The sequence below is a fragment of the Hemicordylus capensis genome, chromosome 8, assembly GCF_027244095.1.
Source record: "Hemicordylus capensis ecotype Gifberg chromosome 8, rHemCap1.1.pri, whole genome shotgun sequence".
In the NCBI taxonomy this organism is placed as follows: domain Eukaryota; kingdom Metazoa; phylum Chordata; class Lepidosauria; order Squamata; family Cordylidae; genus Hemicordylus; species Hemicordylus capensis.
The window spans coordinates 25,077,827-25,099,585 of record NC_069664.1 but is presented as its reverse complement, the minus strand read 5'-3'; the positions used below and the strand labels follow the sequence as shown (position 1 = coordinate 25,099,585).

The window sequence follows — 21,759 nt, the reverse complement described above, 5'->3', positions numbered from 1 at the left end:
ACTGCAAGTCTCATATGTAGATGGCCCTTTACCAGGCCTTGCCAGGCATTCCCATTGTACAGTATTGCCTGTTCTTAAGTATTTAAGTGAAATGTGACCTTTTACCCAAGTACTGTGAATATTAATGTCTCCTCTCACCTTCTAAATTATGCTAATGTCTTTTCTAAAATGATTTTTAACGACATGCAGATAATTTGGCTAATGTAGCTCCACGCAGTTAAGACCTAAGCCCCTGGATCCAATTTCATTTGCTCTTTTGAGCCCTGTTTTCCATACCCTCCATAAATATGTTTAATAATCAATTGGTGTATTATTAATGCACAGTAACGGCCCCCACTAAATGCAAGTTCAATCTTTATTTGAGACACTTACTGTAAATATTGACTGTTGCACAGAATTATGGCACAGCCTTGAGCAGTCTGTTCCATTGGGCACTGGATCCATTTTTTTAATATCACGTATTGATTTTCAGCAAGCTGACTGCCTCCAGGTGTCGGTTTCTCCCCTGCCTCTGCCCTGACAAGCTGTTGGAAGGTGATGGACAATCTTGGCTGGTAGATTTCCTCTTTGCTCATCAAGAGAGCTCAACCCATAACCATTTCTGACAGTTCATGAGTTTCTTGGGGACGGTCCGTAACTTAGTTTTGGAGCACATGCCCTGCATGCAGAAGTCCTGGCTCCCATTCCCAGCATTTCTAGTTAAGGGATCTCTAATGGCAGGTCTGGGAAAGACCTCCCTATGTCTGAGAACTCAAAGAGCTGCCAGTCAGAGTAGACAGCACTGGGCAACGAGCTCTGTGGGCTGACTCAGCATAAGACATCTTCACACAAACCTGTTTCTTCTTTCTCTGGAATTGCCCTTTGACTTCTCAATTCATCAAGACTCCAGCAGGGTGGGAAAGGTGACAACATGAAAAAGGACCTTCTGCTCAGGCTGCATGACTCTGCACACCACTGAAGGGATATTGTGGTGGATGCAACACACAAAGGAAGAGAGAGTGTGTGGAGACAGTGAACAAGGTAGGAAGCTGCTGTATACTGAGTCAGACCACTGGTCCATCTGGCTCAGTATTGTCTACAGACAATTCTGAGTATTGTCTTAAGCAGCACAATGATCTTAAATAGCACCATGAAGAGCTGCAAACTAGATCCAAAAAGCCACAATAAAGATACTCAATCACAAAATGAAAAAGTCACAGTCTAGAGATGGAAGATAATGAATTTGGAAGCAACCATCTTGAACAGTTTGCTACATTGCTAGTAGTTTGACTGTGCCAAACCAGTCTTCCTTCCTTCCTTCCTTCCTTCCTTCCTTCCTTCCTTCCTTCCTTCCTTCCTTCCTTCCGTCCTTCCTTCCTTCCTTCCTTCCTTCCTTCTGTCAGAAGATGCACAGCTAGGGGAAGATACACAGTATAAAGATTGTACCATGTCCTTCAGTCCGCTCCCACCTGTTTCACCTGGAATGGGGCACAGGTGGTTGCTCTCACATTCTTGCCCCCCATCTCCCCTGGAAAAGGAACTTGGATAAAGAATTAAATAGAAATTATTTATGCCCCATGCTCAGCTTCTGTAAGTGCACAGACTTCCTTCTCATTTCCCTCTCTCTGCCATGTTTTTCCTTTGCTCTTTCTCTTTATTGAAGCCCACACCTAATAACTTGCATATTGAAGTCAAATACCCCTTTAATTTTGGAATATATTTAAAGTGAGGCCGAGTGAGTCCCCCCCCCACACCCAAATTCTAATTTAAGCCTTTGCATTTGTATGCATGTGGGTCACTAGAGACAAGGAGCCATGTTGTGATAACTAAAACAGCAGAGAGTAAAATAGAGCGATAAAATATATAACATAAAGGGGGTATTTAAATGTGGCTCCAAAGAAAACCGCAGGGCTCTGTGTGCACCAGGAGTTGAAATCGACTTGATGGCACACTTTACTTTTCAATGAAATGAAATGAAGGGTCTATATACTATCCAGTGCAGGAAGTACTTAAAAGAAAGACAAAGAGAAAGTAGAACTTTGCACAACTCATACCTTTTTAAAAAAGCTTGAATATAATGTTTTTGCTTTTTCGTTACCAAAACGCAGTGCTGATGGCCCCTAGCTTAGATGGCTTTAAAAAGAAATAAGCAAGTTCTTGGTCTGCCAATGGCGATTAGCCTTGACAACGGAATCAAAAGTAGACTTTCCAAATCTGCTTGAATCTATTCCTAGAGATTATTTCCCCCCAATAACTATAATCCCCCCAACATCTTCAAAAAATCAAGCTATTGAAACCTCCATTGCTTTCAGTAGTGATTAATGCTAATTCCTGGAGAGTCCAGGTCCTTGAGACCAGGTGAGGACAGACTCAGGTGGAATGCCAGTGGGTGGGGAGTGCAAGCACCCAACTGTGGCCACCACCTCACCTGTCTGCTGCTGCCACCTTGCCTCAGCAATACTGCCACTATCCTTCCCCCCCATTGCACCTACCCCCTTGCTGTCCCTGGAAGGTGCATCATTCCTGGAGAGAGCTCTCCCACTGCCGCTGCACCCATGCGTACGAAACGGGGAGGAGGGAGCGGTTTCTGGTGATCTCATCTGCCTCCGTAAGTGCACTGTGCCTTTTTGAAAATACACCCTTGAGGTCATGCAACTGTCAGGGACATAGTTTTGAAAGGCACAGGGCAGTTCACTTCTCAGAGAATCAGTTCTCCCTCCCTCCACTCCACCCACACCAGCACAGTGACACTGGGGAAGTTTCTGGCTGCGTTAAGAGCAGCCTTTCAATGCAAGGACACAGCTCCCATTGCAGCCTCACTGTGTTAGGATGTCAGCTGGTCTCACTAGATGGACACTTGGAGTGAACTCACATAGGCAGTTTGTATGTTCTTAGAAGTTACTTTGACTACATACTCTTCAGAGGAATTCCAACAATAAGAGCACAGACTTTTGGCAAGCAAACATGCACAATGACAGTGCGCTTTGATTAGTGTTTTTATCATTGTGATTTCACAAGTTTGTAATTTACATAGTGAAAATAAATTTGTGGTTTTCATGTCCACAAAAGATCAGGATCTATAGAATACTACATTTGGTGGGTGGGTTGTTTTTCTCTTTTCAGTTGGTTCTTTTACCCACTACACATTCCTTGTTGTTTGGTTCGGCCATACTGAAACGATACTGCTATTGATTGATTGATTGATTGATTAAGTGCCGTCAAGTTGGTGTCAACTCTTAGCAACCTCATAGATAGATTCTCTCAAGGATGATCTGTCTTCAACTTGGTCTCTCAGTGGTGCATTCATTGTTGTCATAATCGAGTCCATCCACCTTGCTGCTGGACATTATCTTCTTCTCTTTCCTTCAACTTTCCTCAGCATTATGGGCTTCTCAAGGGAGCTGGGTTATAGTCAGAACTGCTATACTGACTATAAAGCCTGACTGATGGGCTGTCAGCAGGCAATGCTTTCAAAGGGCCAAAACAAATTCCCAAATCAAAGTTAGGAAACGTACAGTGCACATGATGAATCTTGTGAAGGTAACTGGCTTTAACCTGATTGCAAACTATGAGTTTCACTTGGGGAAACTCTTGGAAAGTTGGGTTTGGAACTTGCTTTGGAAGCTGCTTCTGCAGATTCCAGAATGTCTCCTGGGCCATGGCATGAATGTGTGAAGGTCTCTGACATATTGCTCAAGTTCAGATGAAATAGGAAACTGGAGGTCCCTTCACCTCCAGTTTCCTAATATTAACATCTGACCTCAGGGAAATGGAGTTTGCAGGGGAAAGTGACCCACTGTTTCCCTCTCCAAACTCCACTCTGAACCTTCGGTCACAGTGGTGTTGCACTGCTGCAAACTCAATTTCTGTGGTGCCAGAACTATGTTCGAACACTGGCACCATAATTTGGTCTGGGTGGACCACAGTTGAGGGAGGAAGCTCTTCCCTCACTCCAGCTCAATTGGCTGTGTGGACTGTCCTTCTGTCAAGAAGGAAGCCTACACCGCTAGCTCCATCTCTCTGCAGTCTCGCTGACTGCGGGGAGTCCCTTCTCCCCGATGTGCAAGTGTGGATAGGAGAGCAGAGGAATGGGGTGCAGAACCGTGGGCCCATGCTATGTCTGAACCAGGCCATTGTCAGTTACCTGACTATTTCCATGGCCTCCATGGTCCCTCTGTGAGGCCCTACTAATTGTCAAAGCAGGCAGGGTCTTTTTTCTCTTTCCCCCATCCTCCTCCAATCACTTGGGAGGCAGCTGGCTGCTAAAAAAAATGTCAATCTAATTTCTTTGCTTAATTGCTGATAAGGAGCAAAAATGGGTTTACTTCAGCTTCAGAAGAAGACGGTTGCCAGTTTCCATTTTCTTGCTGTCCTGTGACTTGTCCAGGGGAGGCCTGATTAGAAATGACATTCACTTATCTCCCTCAATGGCTGGACAGTACAACTCTTGCATCTAGCCAGGACTGGCTAATCTCCCAGTGTCACCCAAATGACATGCTCACACCTCCATGGCTACTCATTGACTTTCTGCAGTAATGGGGAGAACACACTGTCCTCAAAGCAAGCTCTTCCTCTCACTCAGATGGCAGGCAGAAGAGAAGAGATTGGGCAGACAGAAAGGAGGCCTTTAATTACGCCTTGCCATGGGAGGGCCTGCATTGTGCATGCTAATTTATCTCCATCCCTTCACCCCTCCTTCCCCATCAGGCCAGTCATTGTCTGCTCTAGTATTTATGGCTGCCGGAGCAGTGATCACCAATACCACGGGTTCCTGAACTGTGTAATTTAGCATGGATCGCTTCGCCTTAAAGATCTCTGACTTATGTTTGGTGCTCTGTCACGATCAAAAGGGCTCTCCCTCCCTTGCATGTGGTTGCACTTCTTAATGTCTGATCTTGCCAGCGATTGCGTGTCCTTCAGGGACAGGGATATTTTGGGCCGCTTTCCTTTTTTACTAGTGGCAGAGCAGATGGCATCTATGATTGGTGGCAGGGTCAGAAAGACATTGAGCCAGACCAGTTATAGGGGAATCCATGTTGCCTCTGGTTTGGACTTTCAGCAAGTGTGTGCTGCCCGCTTCTACCTCCACATTTAAGCTGTCTCTCCGTCACTGATTGCTCCACCATCACTACAAATATTTATATACCACTTTTCAACAAAAGCTACCAAAGCAGTTTACATAGGGAAATATAAATAAATAAATAAATAAAGGTGGCTCCCTGTCCCCAAAGGGCTCACAATCTAAAAAAGAAACATAAGATAGACACCCTCTACAGCCACTGGAGGGATGCTATGCTGGGGATGGATAGGGCCAGTTGCTCATCCCCCCCGCTCACTAAAGAGAATCACCACTTTTAAAAAGGTGTCTCTTTGCTCAGTTAGCAGAGGCACCGTCACACAAATCTTTGTCCCAGTAGAACAGGATGCTCGAAGTGGACAAGAATATCACAAATGCTCTGACTGCATTTCATAAAGTATAGCCAATGGCCATTTAAGATCCAGATTGGTTCCTCTGTGCACGGCATTTAGATCACTACACTTCAAAAAGGAAAAAAAAAAGCATGATGATGTCTACTTGAGCTTAATGCAATTTGATACATGGAAGAAACTTCCCGGTGAGATTGTTTGTGTCTTTTTTTGCAAGCATTGTGCATGCCTAGTTTTCAAACCTGTGAGACCACGTGCAGTGAAGTGATGGAGTTAGATGCTGGCATCAACTTGTTAAAAGGTTGCTTTTAATTTCATAGACATGCGTAATGCTGAAAATAATGGGCACAATCCAGACTAAGTTGGTCATGGCTATGTCCCATTGAAATGAACAGGATTCAGGTTAGTCATGCCTGGCTTGTCTCATTTATTTCTATGGTGCTTATTCATTACTGACTTAGGCGGGACCCTGTGCTGTGTTTCGGTATAGGACTGTGGTGCTCTTAACTGTTGCAGGGGAGGCCAAAATCCAACACTTGCAGTTTTCTAGCGCATGAAAATGTGGTGATAGGTAAACTTGACTTGCTGAATTTCTGTCTCCCAAAGGGGAGGACGTATAACCCAGAATGCTTCTGGTTGTGAAATGTTGGCTTAACTTCCTAGTAAATGCTTTGCATAATCTATTAGCCTGCTCAGAGAGGGATTCCGAAGTGGAAACATTTGCCTTTGTCTCAAAGGTTAGTGCAGCTCCTCATGCAGAGGGGAACATTGCTCCAGAGAAGGCACATTGAGCCTGAAAAACTGGCCCGCTTTGTGCAGAACGATCACTATTTCCCATTCACCTCTTTAACTGGAGCAGGAAGGAATTTATGGGACTTCTCCCCATCAGCATTGTAACTTAATAATAATGCCCGACTTTATGTGGTGTTTTAGAGTTCACCATATTCATACTGAACTCAATGAGCACTATATGCACAGAGCACTATATTCATAGTGCTTCCCATGCACTATCTTCTAACGCATTATTTTACTGCAGTTGCCGGAAGTATTATTATCCCCATATAGTAGATGGGGTGGTTGAGGGTGGTAGAGAGTGCCCTTCCTAAGGTGGCAAGTGAGTTCATGGCAGAAGCAGGATTTGAACTAGAGATGTCAGTTTCTGAGCTTCTGCATGACACGAAGGCAAGATTGAAACATGGAAAATAGCAACAGGCAGATACTAATAAAAAGGTATATGAATCTATAAGAACAGTCCTGCTGGATCAGGCCCAAGACCTGTCTAGTCCAGCATCCTGTTTCCCACAATGGCCCATCAGGTGCCTCTGGGAAGCCCACAAGCCGGAGATGAAGGCAAGCCCACTTTCCTTCCCTTGCTCTCCTGCAACCGATATTCAGAGGAATCCTACCTCTCTGAGCCTGGAGGCAGCATCTGCGGAATCTTCTCCAAAAGCAAAAACAGGTGCAGTTAGCGCTTCTCCAGGGATATATACTAGAAAACCAGGGCCATCCTCGGCACCTAGTGAGATCATTGAGACATGCGCTGCCTCCTTCACCTGGCTTCAGAAGAGCAGCATGCATTCCCTAAAAGACCCATCCAGTATTATTGGCTAGGTTGCGCAAGTGAACCTGCAAAGCTCTAGGGTGGTGTTTCTTCACATATCATTCTTCCGAAGTCTCCAACGAGACTCCTGAGTGAGCGTGAGGCACTGCACAGACTTCTAAACCAATTATTGGGCGGCAGGTTTTTCCGTCTGCTCACAGTCCCACAGGCCTCATTGAGATGGGGTGTCCATTGGCCTGACTGGTTGTCTATGTATATTTATGGAGAATACCCCTGTGTCCCTGGAAGGTGCTGTTTCTTGTTATTTTGACTGATTATGGAAGAGTGACTTCGCCGCCGCCGCAGCTACTCATTAGCTCCAGCAAAGCGAGGGGAAGAATCATCAGCTCATTCTGGCTGCATCCACCCCTGGAGGTGAATATTCAACAGGAATTGATTCTGGGTAATGAGAACACAGGCCTTGCTGCCACTGCGATTAGCGCTGTTAGAATTTTAAATAGTTAATTATTAGGAAAGAGCCGAGAAGGTGTGTGCTTGCGTTGAGTGTCGGAGGATATGTCGGGGAGCCCACCAGATGGCCCTCAGTTTGCTCTTTTTTTAAAAAAAGGTTGCCTCTGCTTCATAACCTTATCACTCAACTGAACACAGCCGGTCTCCTCGTCTTCCCATAGGGCTCCAGGGTGTCATTTACTTGTGAAACTAGGAAACCCACTTTCCTCCTTTTGGACAGAGAAGTTATTTTAAATCATCTTAGGGACAAATTCTGGTCAGGAAGTTCTCAGACTGAAGACACCATTGGTTCCTGAAATCTGTGTCTTAAATCAAAGCATCTGTGTCTTAAATCAAAACATCTTAACTCTGAACCTATTTTCCCATAGGAAACAATGGCTGCCTTCAGACATAATGTGGAACCTCGTGTCCAATGGACTTGCGGTTCTGCACCCCCTCTTCCCATCTGAATTTAGATGAAATGGAGAGCTCCCTCTCTGAAGTCTCGCTGACTGCAGAGAGGAGGGGTAACTGGGTGCCAGGGCTTCCTTCTTTATTGAGCAAGGGTAGAGTAACTGGCCCTATCCACCCTCCAGCACAGGACCTCCAGTGACTGTTGCTGGTGTCTATCTTATCTTTCTTTTTAGATTGTGAGCCCTTTGGAGACAGGGATCCGTCTTATTTATTTATTATTTCTCTGTGTAAACTGCTCTGATCCATTTTTGGAAGGGTGGTATAGAAATCAAACAAATACAATAAATTATACTGAATCAGAAATTGCTCACCCATGCCACCCACTCCCTTCCTGACTCTTTCTCATTTGTCCATGGAAGGCAGGGAGACAAGCCAGGTAGCTTGCTTCCATCTTTTCCTCCTCTTGGACAGTGGTTGGACAGGACAAAGAAGGAAGGAGGTCAGTCAGGAAGCAGTGTGTGGGCTGGGAACGATCCGGGCATTTCCCCTCTCACTATCACAGCCATATAGTTGTCATGAAGATTGGCATCTCTGTGTTGAGTATCATTTGCTGTGATTTGTGGCCGTCATGTAGCAGATTTCCAGAGGTTGAAGCTCTGGAGGATTAGGACACTTGCCTTGACCTTTTGTAACAGAACCCCCAGAATTATTGCAACTGTCTAAATAGGGTGTGTGGCCGTTGGGTGTTTGTGTGACTATAGAGTGTTACTGTTGAGGTGAGCGTGGCTCTGGGGGCTGTCATGGAGAGTGCCTGCACTTGTGACTACACCACCGGGGAAAATTGGAGCATATCCATGTGGTGCCCTCAGAAGACATCTCGAAGTGAAATCTATTCACTTTGTGCACTGACTCCCGCTGTTGGCATGATGCCTTACCACACCTTTGTAGCCTATGACCGCTCAAGTACCTGCCCTAATAGCTAAAAAAGCTCAGCTGATGGGCCCCTCTTGCTTCTGCAGCAGAAGGTTTGAGTGGATAGCCATTTGGAGTGTCTCCGTAGAGTTGTGTTAGAAATCTATTTGGACTTGGCAAGGATAGGGAGGCTTTGAAGCAGAGATGGCTCCCTTTGGCAGGCAGCCCTCCCACAAAGCTTCTTTGGGAATATTTGTCAGTTTGCTACTAGGAAATATTTGGCGGTTCGTTGTTCTTGGCTGCATTGTGACCATCACCATCTTGCTGGGCTTTCTCTGCTGTTTGGTGTCTTGCCCGCTAAGAGAGCCAGGTGTCCTGGGCAGTACGTCTGGCATCCTGGGAAGGTGTCCTGGGCAGTATGATTGCATTGCAAGACCGGGTCACAAATTTCCCATTATCGGAATAACTCCACCTGAGCTTTCCCCCGCATGGTCCTTTAAACATCTCCTCCTCCCTAGACACAAATCAACTCAACATTATTGGAGTTTGACTCAATTAGGCATGCAAGACTGCTCATTGATTGTAGCTTTGTCATGCTTAGGAACATAGGGACCTGCCTTATACTGAGTGAGAACCTTGGTCCATCTGGCTCAGTCTTGTCTACACTGACTGGCAGAGGTTTTCCCAGGCAGGAGGCTCTCCCAGCCCTACCTGGAGATGCTGCCAGGGATCGAACCTGGGACCTTCTGCATGTAAAGCAGATGCTCTTCCACTGAGCTATGGCCCCATCCCCAAGGGGAATATCTTAGTGCTCACATGTCGTCACACATCCAAATGCAACCAAAGTGAACCCTCCTTAGTTACCACAAGACCATGGTTAATTAGCATAGTTACTCTCTATCCCTTGCACCCAACCAAGTGCAAGAAGAATGACTTCAGCACAGCCAAGGATGAAAAGGTCATCCTTACCAAGAGAATATTGTTTCCCTACCTACTTCCTGAGCAGCAGAAAATTCAAGGACAAGCTCATTATAGGGAATGACACATTTGCAGAATGAGCTGGCAGAGCGCTGAAATGGTTAATATACACACACACACACACACACACACACACACACACACACACACACACATACACTGTATCAGACCATGAGGGTAGGGGATATTGCATGCCTGAATGCTCCCCTACATAACTTAAATAAAAATTCCCTGTAAGCAGAAAAGCAGCATAGTATGGAGAGAAATTGACTAGAACCTTTGTACCGGATGTACAGGTTTTCTTTTTGCAGGCAATTTTTAGGGGACATTCAAAAACCAGTAACCTTTCAATGGCCTGGCTGGGATGGGTTGTAGCTTATTGGCAAAGCATCTGCTTTGCGCAGAGAAGATCCCAGGTTCAACTCCCCATATCTCTGGTAAGGCTTGGAGTTACATATAGCTGTTTTAGGCTGTAACCCGGGTGAAGACCAAAATCTTGAGGCACGCAGAGTTCCATCCTTAAGTTAGCCAATAAATATTCATCTTTGCAACCACGGCCTTTTCCTTTTCTCACAGCCACAATTAATTAACCTTTAGTCTCAAATATCAAACTGAAGCTGGATAGGGGGAAGGTGCCGGAGCAGAAGAGAGGAAACAAAGTCTGGCTTCCACAAAGAGATTGCCCGACCTCTGGATTTTTGCAGGCAGACCTGCTCAGTCATTGGATTGTCTTTCACTTGGGTGCGCCTCGCACGCACAGAGGCCTTCCCAAAGAAAGCTGAAATGGGCTGGGGAAGACCCAGACCGGCCCTTGGGACTCATGGGGAGGATGGTGGGGGTCAGGGGAGCCACTGCCACCCCCACAGCCACAGCTGCCGTGAGTATGAATTTTAAAGCAATTGCACCGTGCAGTAGGGGCTTTGAACTGGGCGTGAACCACTTCAGATTCGAACCAAGCTATGGCCTGGTCCTATGGGGGACAGTCCAGTTCAAATCCAGTTCAGATTCGGAAAAACCAGTTCTGTGCACACACCCCTAGGTTAGAGTGTCAGTCCAGGACCAGGGCGTCCGGGGTTGAAATCCCACTCAACTATGAAGCTCACTGGATGTCCTTACTCTCTCTGTCTAACCTACCTCAAAGAGATGTGGTGAAGATGAACATGAGAGAAGACCACAGGGCTGCTCCCATGAGTGAAAACAAGGTAGGACAAGCATCCTACCCAGCTTTGGGAACTATGCAGGCTCCTGATTTTCTGACCCTGTCTGAGAAAACCATTAAGTAAGAGGAGGGAGAAGTGACTGTGTGTGAAAGAGGACACCACTGTCTTACACAGCTTTGTACCCAGCATTTGACCAAGGGAGCAGGAAAAGCCATCCTGTCCAGCTCCTGTCTCCCACACAATACCGTCTCCCTCCTCCTACTTAGCTGTTTGCTCTCACATAATCAAAAGCTGGGTAGGACACTTGTTTTTAGTTGTGTGAACAGCCCTCACATATACCACTCTGTGGGAAGGGCTGGATAAACATGTAATAAACGAATACATAATACATTCATGCGGATGGAGAAGACAATCTATAAAAGGTCCCCACGGCATTTGCATTTTGCTTCCCCAAGAGGTAAAATTACTTGGGAGATGGACAAAGCCAAGCCACCTTCCTGATTCCTCTTTGCAACACAAGCTGGTGTGCTCTTTTCTTTTCTTTTCTTTTTAAAGGATATCTACAGCTTGGTGCCACAGTAACATGAACAGCTCTGATTAGATTTGTTTGTTTATTTACCACTTTTCAACAAAAGAAGTTCTCAAAACAGCTTGCATAGCAAAAATATCAACATGATCCCCTGTGTTTCATAGCCAACGTGCCTTTCCACATGGGATGGCTGGATCTGTACCCCTCCTTTCAGGCCTGGGATCTTCCTTCCCTATGGCTCTTCATTCTTCACGTGCAGCATGATGACATTTTAGACTCTGTCCGTGTGGCATATGAGACTTATCTGATGGAGACTGCCAGGAAACCCTCTGTCTCGGGTCTTTCACCATCCAGTGTTGTGCGCTGCTGTGACAGCAGGAGCTTGTAGGCACACACAGTAAACAAAGCCGCATGTGGGTGTGATGACAGCTTACTTTTGTCCATAATGTATTCATCCTCCCAGAGTGCACTGGGGTTAAGCATCTAATTTATTGTGCAATTGACAGCTTTCTAAATTATTAGGCATTCTGCAATCCCTCACCACCATCACCACCAATATATTACATTGAAAAGGAAGCATTTAAAAGATGTGAAAGACTGAACAGAAGCAGGAAGCAACAGAAGAAGGAAGACAGAAATGTCTGTAAAACACAGGGCCTTTTTAGGCAGACCTTCTTTCATATAGTTTTGCTCTAGTTATGTGTGCAAAGCTGACATTTCAGAGTAGAAGGGGGGGAAACGGGCTTATTAACTTTTTCACCCCATAGAATTCTGGAATGTTGCTACTAGATGAAGCAAGGAGGGCTACTCCAAGAGCAACCTTTACTGTAATTGTTAAATGCAACAAGAACATTGTTTAACTTCTATAAGAAACTGAAGGAAAAATTAAAACACTGAAGGTTCACCATCTCTGTTAGTGAACTTTATACTGACAGCTATTTCTGCTTCTTATACCCACTCCTCCTTCTCTTCCTCAAAATTTTAGGCATGACATAAACCAATACTAATTTAGTGGCCCAAGAAAAATATCTTAAAGCTGCACCAGAAAAAGAAGAAAGTGTTATGAATGGCTCTTTATTTACGATGTTTTAGAAAAACAGAATTAAAAACAAGGTGATAATGTTTGTCTTCTTGGAAATATGGCGGAGGGGTGGGGGACCTTACTTGAAGTGGATTGGAACCAGTAAATTATTTATTGCAAATGTGTTTGCTCCTTTCTGAAAAATATGTGTATTCTGGAATGTCCCTGAAATGGTTATTGGAGTACTGAAGTCCCCAGAAGAGGGAGGATAGCTGGTCTTATGTTAGCAAGCAGGAATTGTCCCCGTTGCTAAGCAGAGCCTGCCCTATTTTGCATTTGAATGGGAAATTGTGTGAGTGTGTGTGTGTACGCGCGTGAACTGTAAGATATTCCCCTTAAGGGATGGAGCTTCTCTGTGAATAACACTTGCATTGACTGATTGATTGATTGATTGATTAAGTGCCGTCAAGTCGGTGTCGACTCTTAGCGACCACATAGATAGATTCTCTCCAGGATGATCTGTCTCCAACTTGGCCTTTAAGGTCTCTCAGTGGTGCATTCATTGCTGTCGTAATCGAGTCCATCGCCTTGCTGCTGGACGTCCTCTTCTTCTCTTTCCTTCCACTTTCCCCAGCATTATGGACCTCTCAAGGAAGCTGGGTCTTCACATAATGTGTCTGCAGTATAACACCTGCATGCTTGCATATAAAATGGATGTTCCCTCCATCATGGCATCTCCAAGGTAGGGCTGAGAGAAACTCCTCTCTGAAACCTTGGAGAAGCGGCTGCCGGTAGACAATTCTGAGTTTTGTTTCAATAGACAATACTACTACTACTACTACTACTACTACTACTACTACTACTACTACTACAATATTTATATACCGCATGCCAACCAAAGTTCTCAAAGGGGTTCTCAAAGCGGTTTACATAGAAAAATTAATAATACACAAATAAGATGGCCCCCTGTCCCCAAAGGGCTCACAATCTAAAAAGAAACATAAGGCAGATACCAGCAACAGCCACTGGAGGGATGCTGTCCTGTGGTTGGATAGGGCCAGTTGCTCTCCCTTGCTAAATATAAGGGAACCACCCCTTTGAAAGATGCCTCTTTGCTTAGTTAGCAGGGGCTAATACTGAGCTAGATGGACCAATGGTCTGACTAGACCATTGAAGAAGGTAGAAGGCAGATGTTCAGATGTCACCGGGTTGCTAGTGCTTATGGTTGGAAAAAGAACATCTGTCCTGCTGCATAGCATTGCTACCACTTCAAATACAGCACATGTGTGTCCACATGATTCTTCCATAGCAAGGGCTGTTCTTTTCTTTTTCCCCAGGCCCAATAAAGTTCTGATCAGAAGAGCCCTTTGAGCCAGGTGCTTTGGGCCACTGTAAAGATTCAATTCCCTCCTCCTTCCTTCCAAAAAGAGCAGAAAATCTGTCTGGCAGACAGGTTCATTAACAAATTAATAGAATAATCAGCAGGGCTTTGTGTGCATTTTGTAGATAAAAAACTGGTAACAGCATTCTTTGACTCTTTAATAGGCTGATAAGAGGCAAGTATCTGCACTGTGGCTGGGCTAATCGGGGAGATAGCGGAGGTTAAATCAATCCCGCGGCTCAAGCTAGGCCATTCACAGAGGCGGGCCACGGGCAGCTTTGGGAGGGGCAGTGGAGAGCAGGGAGGAGGGCCACTTCTTAAAACCATGATCAAAGGGAAAGGGGCAAAGAGACTGGAAGAAAGAAAAAGAAAGAACCTGAAAATATTCCTGGCCACAAACCCCCAAGAGAGCAACCTCTGCTGCCCCAAATAGATGTTTTATGTGTGTCAGGGGAAATCTGGTTGTGGTTACAGGAATATGACAAATACAAATACAATGAATATTTATATACCGCTTTTCAACCAAAGTCCCCAAAGCAGTTTAAAGTAAAGTAATGTTGTGCCCTCGAGTCAGTATCGACTCCTGGTGACCACAGAGCCCTGTGGTTGTCTTTGGTGGAATACAAGAAGGGTTTACCATTGCCATCTCCCATTCAGTATGAGATGGTGCCTTTCAGCATCTTCCTATATCACTCCTGCCCGATATAAGTGTTTCCCATAGTCTGGGAAACATACCAGTGGGGATTCGAACCGGCAACTTCTGACTAGGTTGTCAAGCCATTTCCCCACTGCGCCATTAGGTGGCTACAGAGGAAAATACAACACCCTGCTTCATGAGCTTGCCTTGCGGTAGCCAGCATGAACTGCCCCCCTTGCTAAGCAGAATTTGCCTAGGTTTGTAATTGGATGGGTGACTAAACCTGTGCACTGTCAGCTGTAAGATATTCCCCTTAGGGAATGAGGCCATAACTCAGTGGGAAAGCATCTGCTTGCATGCAGAAGGTCCCAGCTTCACTCCCTGGCTGCAAATCCAGGTAGGGCTGGAAGAGACTGCTGCCTGAAATCTTGGAGAGCTGCTACCAGTCTGTGTGTACTGAGCTAGATGAACCAAGTGACTGACTCAGTAGACGGCAGCTTCCTCTGTTCCACTTCTGCATGACGAAGGGATTTCTGTAACTCAGAACTGCACCATCCTCCTGAACCAGCAGTCACTGAGCCTGGAAAAGAAATTGCTTTTCCTGTGTCGTATCCCTTGGGGGCAGAGAGGCAACATGAAGCAGAATTAATATGACAAAGGGCTGTGTGTGTGTGTGTTTTCCCCCCTCCCTTAAGGGCTATTTAATTTATACAATATTTACTTTGTTAAAGAAAGGACACTGTCAGCGGGCTTTTCAAATGATGTGTGAAAGTGACTCTAATGAGATGTTCGGGGGAAGCCTGCTGCCAGGTCTGCTGCTACCTCTCTCCGGAGTCTCTTTGAACGCTGCTTCGGCAGCTTTGATCCCCTTCTGCCTTTGGTTGCAAACACACTTACCCTCCCTGGCAGTGGCTTCCTGTGGGTAGGGGTCCTGGGGACAGGGCCAGAGTCAGCACAAAGCATTGCTGTTGCTTGCCCTGGCCCACTGGGCAGGGTCACACCCAGCCAGTAACTGGTGGCAAATGATTAGGTGGGACCCCCCTCATGGGCGTCCCGGGGGGGGGAGAGGGGCAGTTGTCCCCCCCGCATTGAGCCACTTCCCATTTAATTCAATGGGACATACTCCTAGGGAGGGGGTATAGGATTGCTGGCTTTGCCTCCCTGGAAAAGGTCCTTCAGATCCCCATGGCCCCCCTCTTCTTACCTTGGCAGAGGGTGTGGAATGTTCAAATGCAAGCAGCCACAAAACAAGAGAAGCCGTGTTGGATCAGGCCCAAACGCATCCAGTCCAGCACCCTTACTCACACAGCGGCCAACCAGGACAATTGGGAAGCCAGCAAGTGGGGGAGAAGAGGGAAACCACCCCTCCCTTGGTGCTCCCTAGCACCTGGTGTTCAGGGGCATGCACGCTACCTCTGGTCTTGATGAAAGTATAGAGCTGCCAAGGCTACTAGCCACCAATAGCCCTATCCGCCATGAATTTGCCCAATCCCCTTCTAAAACCATCTAGATTGGTAGCCATCAGCACATGGTGGTGGCCATCACAAACAAGAAAAAAAAATGGCCATCACCAAAATTAAAATGCCCTAGTTGAACTGCATTTGTTTAAAGAAGTACTTCCTTTTGTCTGTCCCCAATCTCCCAGCTGTTCTAGGACACTGTTGTTTACAGTAGCTAGAAATGTTGCCTCTTTGTCCAGACCGGAACATGTATTTGCCCAGTCTATGTGAGGGTGATCCAAGTCACCCACTACGGTAACATTTTCTCTCTGGGATGCCTCTTTAAAGGTACTAATGGTACTTCAAAACTTCTTTGGGGGCATGGCATCACCACCACCACCACATCTCTTAGACTGCACAGCCATGTTCTTGATCTACAGTCACCTATTTTAGGGATCAGATGCACTCATGCAAGACACTTCATCCCCACAGAAAATGGGCACAATCTGCTCCGTTCACACTGGTCACCTTTCGATCCATAAAACTCACATCTGACTACAGGAAGAGGCTTCAATTAGGATGAGGGTTTGCGTTACGGTTGGCAATTCTGAATTTTTGCTGATCTGGCTAGACTCCACAATGCCTTTTGGACTAACAGCAATCAGCATAGAGGTGCAGCACAACTGACACTTGAAAACCCACTGCGTTTGGAAGTTCCCAAGGGTGCACAGTCCTTGACTATTTGCCCAAGGTCAATGGCAAAGTTAGAAGCCCAGCCCGGGAGCTCAGAGAGTTTCTGTCTCTCTCCCTCTCTCACCTATTAATAACCTCTGCCTTTTGCTCCCCCTGTTCCGTTTCTTATGCTATGCTGTCAATCCCAAATAACAGGCAGGATTGGAGTTACAATAAAAAGAGAACAGGACTATTAATAAAACATCACAACCATTCGACACAAAGGGGAGATTAAAGGAGATGATATACTCTGAATCCCTTCAGTTCCTAAAAAGAGACGTTTGCATCCTGGGTGGGAACTGAGAGTGGAAGTTGTTGAAGCAACTTTTTGTTTTAATGGGGGGTGGAGGGGACCAAAGTTACCAACTCCAGGTGTTCGGAACAGTGGGTCCTAAAGCATTTGGGACAGATCTGCAAATGTGTTTGTCAAGACCTTATCTTTCAACCAGATTACTTTTTCCTCTTCAAATCCCATTCATTTGGGCTTGTTGTTAACACTACTTTGTTGAATCTCCCTTTAAAGCTTTCTATACTAATTGCCATTGCCATGTCTTGCAGTAGCAAATTTCAAATGTTAATTGTGTGTTTGGTGAAGAAGTACTTCTTTTTGTCTGTCATGAATGTACAGCTAATCAGTTTCACTGGATGACCCTGTGAGCTTTCTCTGTATAGGACTCACAAAATTTCTCAAGATTAACATCCCAATCTAGGATCATTTCTGTACCCTTCAAGAGTGTCAGAAAACTCTAAAGCAATATTCATTCAAGGCTCTTAAGAATGTAATATCCGAGAGCAAAATTGGTGAGAGAGTTTAAACTGCTGCCTTTGAGTCCCAACATTTGATAAAAATTCACATAATCCATAGTTGTGTTCTTTTTAAAAAAATTTTTAAGAAGTTGACATCATAAGAACATAAGAACAGCCCTGCTGGAGTAAGCTCAAGGCCTATCTAGTCCCTCTACTGTTGTCCTCATAAACACAGAGAACTTCAGCACTTTGCTCTGACTCTGGATCTACTCTGTATCACAGGCAAATATGTCCCTGAGGGCTGTGCAACCTTCAGGGATATATTTTCAGGTGACATGGGGCACTTCTGGAATCAGGACAAAACACTGAAATTCTCTTTCCCCCATCCCACTACATGCCTGATGCTACACATCTAGGAAAGCTGTCCACAGCATGGACACATCTTCCTGGTATGTCCGTGCTCAGTTGCTCTGGATGTCAACTCCTTTGTTTATTTTCATCTCTCTCACATGAAATGCTCTAGGGGGTCTGTTTTAGAACTGTGTAGTAATATTGTAGGATATTATAGTAATTTTCAATAAGTGTCTCTTGGGGGTGATTTTTTAAAAAGTTTTTAATTAATTTTTATTAAACCATGATGTGCTGTCTTAGCACCTTCATTATGGGGGTAGATGGCCATCAGACAGAAGATCTTACACACTCACTTCTTAGCATTTTGCTGAGCATTTTGCTTGCATTGTTGACTTCATACCACTTGTGTATACTCTGTACTGTTCCTTCCTAACTTCCGACAATGCTTGTAAGATAAGAATGAGTCCCCTGGGACCATTCCGTTAATATACAACAACCAGAAAGTGCTGCGTCGCTGGGGAAGAAAGGAGAAGTGGGCGGGGGGAGACCTGTGTGACTTTACAAGTGATCAAACAATATAAAGAAATCCCCCCAAAAGCAAGGATAATGTATTGAAAAAAATGCACTTCGTTCATTTCCCTGACAAGTATAATTTAGTTTTAATTATTTATGACACTTCATAGCCTGCTAGTAAATGTTCTGTAGTATATTTTGTAAAACTAATGAAGTCTTAGTAATATGAGACCTAAATAAAGACCTCTGCTGAGCCGCAGGAAGAGATGGAATTTATTTTCTTCCTTGACGGTGTGCAGGAGGAACAAAGGGAGAACCGGCGCTTCGTTTTTCATCCTGTGCCCAAGGGCAATCGGTGCTGCTTGCCACATTGGGTTGTACGGTGGTGGCTAAGAAATTGAGGTGCAAAGTCACCAGGTTGAGTCTGGCCTTGACCAGAAAGCCATTCCATGCTAGGCATTACCAGGGCAGTGTCATAATTTATGCCAATCCCCCTTGCTAACTGGGCAAAGAGGCACCTTCCAGAATAATGATTTCTTTATATTATGCAGGGAGAGAGCAACTGGCCCTATTCCCAGCTCAGCACAGCATCCCTCCAGTGGCTGCTGCCGCCACCCACCTTTTGGTCTTGTGGTAGCAAGCATGACTTGTCCCCTTTGATAAGCAGGGTCCACCCTGGTTGCATATGAATGGGAAATCTGATGCGTGAGCACTGGAAGAGATTCCCCTTAGGAGATGGGGCCACTTTGGGAAGAGCACCTGCATGCTTGCATGGAAGCTGGAATTGCTGGAACTGACCTCAGCAGTCACTTCCTGTGCTCTAGGAACTGCAGATGCATGGGTTTTAACCCATTAGTATCCACGGATACTGGAAACGGGTCTCAATAAGACATCTAATGGATACATGGAACCGTGAATAGCAGTTCTGCGAATAACAATATTCTGCTGGATGTAAGTAGAAGTAGTAGTAGTAGTAGTAGTAGTAGTAGTAGTAGACGACAAAGATGCCTGTTGGGATACTGATGGTTCCAATTGTCCCATCTCAAAAAGGCTGTCATAGAACTGGAAAAGATGAGGAAAAAAGTAGCTAGCATGAGCCAACTTTTTATTTCACCTTCCACTACAAAGAAAGTCTAAAGAGATGAGGCAGTTTTGTTCGGGTGAAAGGTTATTAAGTGAGAACACAAGAGAGGTTTAGAAAATAATGCAGGAGCTAGAGAATGTGGAGAAAGGGATTTTCTTTTCTCCTCTCCTAATAATAGAATTTGGGGTCATTAAGTGAAATGGATTGGCAGGAGAATCAGGATGGACAAGATGGGAGGGGCAAGAGAAAAGGCGTCTTCACCCAATGTTCTACTGAATTATGGAGTTCACTTACAAATACAAATATGACAAATATTTATATACCCTTTTCAACAGAAGTTCCCAAAGCAGTTTACACAGATATAAACAATCAAATGAACAAATAAATAAAATGGCTCTCTGTCCCCAAAGGGATCACAAACGGGCATTACAATACAGATTCTCTGAGTTTTTTCTGAGACACTGCACGCAGTGCAGAAAAGTTTTAAAGGGCAAAATAATTTTCACTGTAAGTCTCTGGATTTGAGGGAAGGATTTGCTTGACAGCCAGCCCTCAGCATCATCAGCTGGGTAAACATCACTTCCACAACATGTGATGATGCTCACCCACTTAGGGCCAAAGGACACATTAGAGAGCCAGCCTGGGGTAGTGGCTAGGGTGTTGGACTGAGATGGGAGACCTGAGTTTACTCAGCCATGAAACTGACTGGGTGTCTCTGGGCCAGTCATATATCTCTCAGCCTAGCCTGCCTCAGAGGGTTGTTGTGAGGATAAAAACAACCCTGTATTGCTCCTTGCTCCTCGGAGGAAGAGTGGGATGCAAAAGTAAACAAATAGATGTTCAAACATGTTATTAGAGCTGACCTGCTTAACTGTTCTTAATGAAGAATGCAAGGGACTAGCAGGTGATCAGATTAGGACCATGGCGTGGAGGATCGGGGCAGGGGGGATTTAACTCTGCCATTGCCACGAATCTGCTCCAGATCCCTCCTTCCCATGGATGATCTTTCACCCAGGGAGACAATTTCCCAGGGTCTCTGATGGCAGCCAGAGACCTTCTGCTACTTCCGTGACCTCTCTGTGACATATTAAGGAGGCTCAATCCCAGCAGTCACTGCCAGAGGCATCACACTAGCACAAAATCCTTTCGGGCATTACGATACCGATTCTCTGAGCTTCCTCTGAGAGACTTCCCACAGTGCAGGAAAGTTCTAAAGGGCAAAATCATTTTCACTGTAAGTCTCCGGATTTGGGGGAAGGATTTGCGTGACAGCCAGCCCTCAGCCTCATCAGCTGGGTAATTTTCCATTCCCCCTAGTGGCTGCGGAGGGATCCATTGTGCGGAGCTGCTCAGATCAGCAAGGGGTATCATGCAGAAGCCTAAATTTAAATGTTAAAAAGCTTTTGTTCATTACTAGTGGCATTCCTTTGCCCCCTCCCCCTCCCATTTGTCACTTGGAGCGGAGCTGTGACTCCTTTAATATCAAACAAATAATAAGCTCCCTCTAAAGTGATTTTTCTGACAAGGAGCTCAATATATTAAACTTTATCTATATTTTAATAGCCAATTTCACACCAAACTGCCTTCTTAATAATGTATTTACCACCTGGGGATATTATTCCAACCCATCTGGAAAGAACTGGAAATTAACTGTCCCTAAACTGAATCGGCATGTGCTTTAGATGCAGAGGAGATAACCGCGGCACCATTCCTAGGGGAGAAGAGTGTGTGTGTGGTGGGGGTCTGGCTGGCAAAGCGTGCTGAGCGAAATGTCACTCGCAAAAGGCACTGGATGGTGTGGGGGAGGATGTGGTGCTTCTCTTTTTAGCAATTCACAGCCCAGTCCCAGGACCCACTGTCCTCTCTGTAAATTCAGAAGCACAGAATGTGGAGGGCAGACACTCTGAATCAGTCCCCATACGGAAGCTAAACTCTGACTGTTTAGAGTTGAGAGGAGAGCTGGTCTGGTGGTAGCAAGCATGACTTGTCCCCTTAGCTAAGCAGGGTCTGCCCTAGTCTGCATTTGAATGGGAGGCTATGTGTTTGAGCATTGTCAGAAATTCCCCTCTGGATGGATCCGCTCTGGGAATTGCATCTAGGTTTCAAGTTCCTTCTCTGGCATCTCCAAGATAGGGCTGAGAGAGATTCCTGCCTGCAACCTTGGAGTAGCCACTGCCAGTCTGTGTAGACTATACTGACAGAGATTGACCTATGGTCAGCTTCCTATGTTCCTATGACTGTGATATCAAGGCCTATCTGTCTGTTGCAAAGGCAATCGCCACATTCACATGTAACGGGAAACTGGAGTGAAAACAGGACAGAGGTTGGATTTCTTGTATGTCCTAAAGCATGGAACCTCTGTCCCGTTCAAAAATTGACCCAAACTCCAATTTGAACCTTTTAGT

The 21,759-nt window shown here is 45.4% G+C and overlaps 1 protein-coding gene and 1 non-coding gene across 5 annotated transcripts in view; one reads left to right on the top strand and one right to left on the bottom strand.

Moving 5' to 3' along the window:
• The window catches only part of LOC128333663 (opioid-binding protein/cell adhesion molecule-like), a 718,254-nt gene that overhangs the window by 335,309 nt on the left and 361,186 nt on the right, over positions 1 to 21,759 (top strand). The gene's annotated exons all lie outside the window — the stretch shown is intronic.
• On the bottom strand, positions 9,495 to 9,575 carry TRNAV-UAC (transfer RNA valine (anticodon UAC)). Its single transcript has one exon. It is a non-coding gene; the product is annotated as a tRNA-Val (tRNA).